The 6,185-nt window shown below is 40.7% G+C and overlaps 1 pseudogene; it reads left to right on the top strand.

Annotated features, from left to right (window-relative positions):
- Nucleotides 1–3,914: 3,914 nt before the first annotated feature.
- LOC132528994 (large ribosomal subunit protein uL6-like) lies at nt 3,915–4,688 on the top strand (annotated as a pseudogene).
- Nucleotides 4,689–6,185: the final 1,497 nt, after the last annotated feature.

Raw genomic sequence — 6,185 nt, 5'->3', positions numbered from 1 at the left:
GCCTAGAGCCTGTGCTCTGCAACAAGATAAGCCACCGCAACGAGACGCCCGCGCCACCGCCGCGAAGAGTAGTCCCTGCTCCCTGCAACTAGAGAAAGCCGTGCACAGCACCGAAGAACCAAAGCAGCCAAAAAAATAAATAAATAAAATTAAAAATTAAAAAAGACCCTTTACTGCCATCTGCTGGACAACTGTAGGTATCAACTGTCCAGATTCTCCCACTGACTACAAGACAATGGCACCCCCTGGAATTGTGAGACACAAAGCCCACACAACTGTGAGCAACAGCTCAAAACAAGCTTCATAGTTTTGCCAAGGCACTACTCATGCAGCACAGGCACCATTGATAAGTGGCTGTCACCTTTAGGTGTGGGTTCGCATGAATTCTTCCCTGCAAAGACTTTTCTTGCTCATCCATGATACTGGACTGAATGTTGCTCCCTTTTTCCAGAACCTCTAGACTGGGAATATCTGCACGGCCCCTTCAGATCATTTTAAAGACCTTCAGGGGTCCATGACCTCCCCAGGTGAAAAAGCTTTTAAGGAGTGTGAATTCATCTTTCCATCATTGCTTGAGGCAGCACCATAAATTGTGACAGTCATCGAGAGCCAATGGAATACAGCATCGTATGCAAGCTCTGTGGATGCAAAACAGATCTGACTAGGTGCCATCAAAACAAGGAACTGGCCACTAGTAACTGCTGAGGTCTCGGGTGCTGGGGAGCAGGGCGAGGAGAGGAGGGGAAAGAAGTCCTGTGGGGCTCACGCAGCTGGCCAGCTCCGCATCGCAAAGACAGAAATGAGGTTTGGCTTCATTTCAGCCCACTGATTGCTTTACTTCAAATTACCCTAACTACTTAGCATGGTAAATTAAGTTGAAACCCCCAAAAGTTTGCAGAGGATGTCATCTAATCTGATTAAAAGGAATATTCCCGTCACAAGCAAGGGAGGAAATGGAAATTACTCTGAGTGCACTGCTATTAAATAATTTGCATAGACTTGCATATGCTATGCATCAGAAAAGCATATGCTATTTAGATTTAATGAAATAATTTTCCCTCTCTAAAGACTGCTGCAGCCTCTGTCCTTCCCTATCTGTCTTTTTCTTTTCTCATCTACCTCTTTTTGAATGTTAAAATTATTTCATGGGAAGAGTATATGGTTGTGCACAAATTACGTGAAATATGCTAATAATCTCCCTGCTGGCAGGGCTGGGAGGTACTAAAACTGCATTGCCAAACTTCCCCTGTGCCCTCCCCCGTGTCCCCCTCACATAATTAAAGGCTCCCTTAATAGCCTTTAAAAGGTTCAACTTGATTCATTTGGGGCTTCCATTGATGGAGGAGGGTGGTTAAAACCAATCCTTTGGCTCTACTTTCCAAGTGATGTTTTCCTAACAGTAAGGAAAGGAATTGCATCTAAATCAAAATGAAAATGAAAGGAAAAAATCACCAACAAGCTCATGTCATCCCCGTCTGTTGAGTCTATGATGCTGCCATTGTGGTTGCACATGTACAATAATCACCCTTGAAAGATTTTTGTGCTTGCTCTGCTTTTCAAGGTTCAAAACCCTTGATGAATGTTGGCTGCTGTTAAAGCATCACCCCCATTTTTATCAATGGAGACAAGGAAGCCCCGCTAGATGATCATGATGCCTTAGTGGCAGGGGGGTTGGATGGGAGATGAAATCTATCTATATTTATATTCTCTGTAGATATACACTAGTTTGGGGTAATATTTTAGCAGATCTCATGTTCAGTTGTAATGTAGCCAACAGAGGAATTCTAGTGAATTCCCCAACAAAATTACATTAGGATCAAATGTGATCGTTATAAACACTATCCAGATGTTGGGGATGGACTGGATATAACTCTTTAAGCCCCAAATTACAGTATAATAAATGCAAGCATGGGGATCTGCCAATACATCTGAACTTCATGTCGGAAACCAGGTCTGACCTTAATTTAACTCTATAAGGAACTAAGAGTTTCCCCACTTGTATAGTTAGGATGCATCCAAAGATCTCCAAGTGCTACACTGTCACGAGTTTTATCACTTACTTGAAGAATGACCATATTGAATTCTGGCATCAAGCCAATCCTAGTGCAAGCATTTTATTAACACATTTAGAAAGGAAACAGAGTTGCAAATAGAAATAACTATTGAGGTTATGAAACAAACCTGTGAAATGAAATACAATACAATATTAAGATCACATTTGTCCTTGGTAAATCTCAGGGAGTTAAGATGCTATAATAAGCACTAAAATATTTTACTATATAAACCAGGGATGCAAACTAGCACAGCTCACAGAGAAAGCAAGGAAAAACTTCATCCTCTGCCCCTGAAATTTTTTTTCTATACTCAGTGCTGATATAAATGGATAACTTTGTATTATAGCTCAAGATCAGTATTGAATGTATTCTAATTAGAATGTTTGTGGTTATGAGGGAAGATGAATATTTCAAATATTCTAGTGTCAATTTTTATTTAAAAAAGCAGGCACTCTGGAAAGCTAGACTCCATAGATGAATCAAGCTATGGAGTAAATAGTCAACTACAACATGCCTACTAGCTGCATGATATTGTGTTGATGTTGCTAAAAGAAACAGAAAGTAAAAGGAAACGATTTAAGGAGTGCCAAGTATGCATCAAGTTCTTTAAGAAATATAAGCTTTTTTATCTGGATACACCAAACCATAGAATGGTCTCTTCCCTGGAGAAACTTAATATACTGTGCCAAAGACATGAGATATGCAACCCTCCCAAATTCAGAAGTTAAATCCCAAACAAAATAATAGGTGTCACAAGCCAGCATAAGTACAGCTTTGAGGGGCTCTGGGTATCTCCTACCACCAACTTTCCAAACAACAACAACAAAAGCTATCTGTAGCAGTCAAAACGCATTGAAAAACACAAGAAATCAGCTACCAAAAAAAAAAAAAAACATGTGAAACCTACAGCATTATAATTGTTAACTAAGAGTATTTTTTAAAATCATACATTTGTTTGCAAAAAGAAATTAAATATCTATCACCATCACATTTACATGGTCTGGGACCTCTTCCTCTGCTCCTTCCCGACCTCCTTCCCCAATATTTTCATCACTCAGTATATGACTTTGAGGCAGACAAAGAGTACAAAGGAGTTTCAAGAAGGGAAGTTTGTCTGAGATTGAAGAACTTGGATGAGAAAGCACCGTGAGCTTCAAGATATTCTCAGCAGAACAACCTAAATGTCCATCAATAGATGAATGGATAAACAATATGTGGTATATCCATACAATAGAATATTATTCAGCCATTAAAATAAATGAAATCCTGACGCATGCCACAACCTTGAAAAGATTATGCTAAGTGAAAGAAGCCAGACACAGAAGGATGAACACTGTATAATTCCACTTGTATGAGGTATACTTAGAATAGGCAAATTCATAGAGACAGAAAGTCAAACAGTGGTTACTGGAGGCTGAGAGGAGGGTGGAATGGGGAGTTATTGTTTAACTGGGACAGAGTTTCTGTTTCAGATAATGGAAATTTTCTGGAAATGGATAATGGTGATGGTTGCACCACATTGTGGATGTACTTAATACCAATGAATTGTACACTTCAAAACAGATTAAATGGTAAATTTTATACTATGTATATTTTATCATAAGAAAAGATGTTCTCAGGGGAAAAGCCAGTGGAAGCCAGGGTGCCTGGCAGTGATAGGCCTGGAGTACATAAGGAAAAGATGAGTGAGTGTAGGTAGAGCAGGCTTGCGGAAAGCTGATTTCCTCCCAGGGTCAGTCAGGTAACTGTGTAGAAAACGACAGGGTGTAGGGATTACTGTGAGAACTTAGAAGTGCCTGACCCACCTAAAGGCAATATTCAATTTTAAAAAAGGAGCTCTTCGCCACATCTGCTGCAAGAATGAAGACCATTCTCAACAATCAGAATGTCGACATTCCAAAAAATGTCCACGTTACTCCAAAGGGACACACGGTTATTGTGAAGGGCCCCAGAGGCACCCTGCAATGGGGCTTCAATCACATCAGTGTAGAACTCAGTCTCCTTGGAAAGAAAAAGAAGAGGCTCCAAGCTGACAAATGGTAGGGAAATAGAAAGGAACTGGCAACTGTTTACACTATCTGTAGTCATGTATAGAACATGATCAAGGGTGTTACAATGGGCTTCCATTACACATGAGGTCTGTGTATGCTCACTTCCCCATCAATGTTGTTATTCAGGAGAATGGTTCTCTTGTTGAAATCTGAAATTTTGGGGGTGAAAAATACATCTGCAGGGCTCAGATGAGGCCAGGCGTTGCTTGTTCAGTATCTCAAGCCCAGAAAGATGAGTTGATTCTTGAAGGAAATGATATTGAACTTGTGTCAAATTCAGCTGCTTGCTGCATCGCATGGGGAGATCAGCTCAGTGTTTTGTGACCACCTAGAGGGGTGGGGTAGGGAGGGTGGGAGGGAGATGCAAGTGGGAGGGGATATGGGGATATATGTATACATATAGCTGATTCACTTTGTTATACGGCAGAAACTAAAACAACATTGTAAAGCAATTATCCTCCAATAAAGATGTTTAAAAAAAAATTCAGCTGCTTTGATTTAGCAAGCCACAACAGTTAAAAACAAGGACATCAGAAAATTTTTGGATGGTATCTATGTTTCTGAAAAAGGAACAGTTCAGTAGGCTGATGAACAAGATCCGAGTGGTCTGGCTACAGAAACAGAAAGATACCAGATGATTCTTCAGACTCATTTGTGATATATTAAAAGATTCAATAAAAGCTCTTTTGATTTGGGACTTTTTCTTAAAAAAAAAAAGTAAACACTGCACAAAGCATCTTCAGGGCAAGGGTACCAATTTTTCACTCCTATTATCAGCCATCAATGTGATGTTAGAACTAAAACAAACACTTCTTATGGGTCTTCTACTTCTAAGCATATCTTACCAGAAACTGGAGATAGAACTTGGGGAGTGAAGGAGAGAAAAGAAGATGTGTAACAGCCAAACCACCACCACCATTTATAGTAAACTTACTGTGTCCTAGGTAGGCAGGAAGTGTTTTACATATATTTTCTTATTTAATCCTCACAACCACCTGTGAAGTAGGAACTACAATTAACCCCATGTTACAGATGCAGAAACAGAGGCATAGAGAGGTTAGGTCTCTGGCAGGTAGACAAATGGAAGAGCCAGCTGGCCATCTGATTCCAGTTTAGGGTCCCTGCCCTCAAGGCATAAGAAAAAGGGTAGACCAGTAATCCTCAAACTGGAAACCTTTTTCAAACATACAGGGCTAAGGAAGACATAATATTTAAAGCTGTCAGAGTAAACTAAGTTGACGAAGGTAAGCATATAACGAAAGGAGAGGAAGTCAGATACTCATGTGCATATTTGAGTGGAAAAGGAAGAGAATACAATGGAGACTGAGGATTTGTTAGAGATGGAGGAAAATACCAAGAGTGTGAGTGGCACCAAGTCAAAGGAAAAGAGGGTTTCAAAAATTTCAGTCATACCAAGGACTACACAGAAAGACACACCAAGAGTAGGCTTGTACCCCTAGGTGAGAGTGCAGTAACAAACCACCCCAAACCTTAGGCTTTAGAAAACAAAGTCTTGCTCAAGATACATGCCCATCACTGGGTGGCAGGGAATTCCTCTCCACACTGATGCTCTTCCTTCAGGACCTGGGCAGCAACCACCTGCAGCATTGCCCTTAGCACAGGAGAGAGAATGGGAGAGTAGCTGACTAAGGCCTAGCTCGTAAAAGATTTTGCATGCAAATGCATGTGTCACTTCCACTCCTATCTCATTGGCAGAAGTCAGTCATGTGGCCACATTCCAATGCAAGGGGTGGAAAGTAAAATTCTCCCACAAGCCTAAGAAGATCAGAAATATTTGGTGGATACCACACTACCCCAAGAGCAGTCTTAATACACCCCCTAACGTTGACAGTGTCCCACAGATTAAAAATATTTCTTACCTCTATTATCTCACAGGAGCCCCCAAAATCAAGGTCTGTTTTTTTATTTCCATTTTAAAGCCTGAGGAAACAGGCTTAAAGAAATTAAGTTACTTGCCCAAGGTCACATACTACTAAGTGGCAGGGCTGGGATTTGAACCCTAGTTTCCTGACACTTAGTCTAGTCTAGGGCAGTTTCCTTGATGCCTCCAGGCAGATGG

The sequence above is a fragment of the Lagenorhynchus albirostris genome, chromosome 11 (assembly GCF_949774975.1).
Source record: "Lagenorhynchus albirostris chromosome 11, mLagAlb1.1, whole genome shotgun sequence".
Lineage (NCBI taxonomy): Eukaryota > Metazoa > Chordata > Mammalia > Artiodactyla > Delphinidae > Lagenorhynchus > Lagenorhynchus albirostris.
This window is presented reverse-complemented; position numbering and strand designations above follow the sequence as displayed.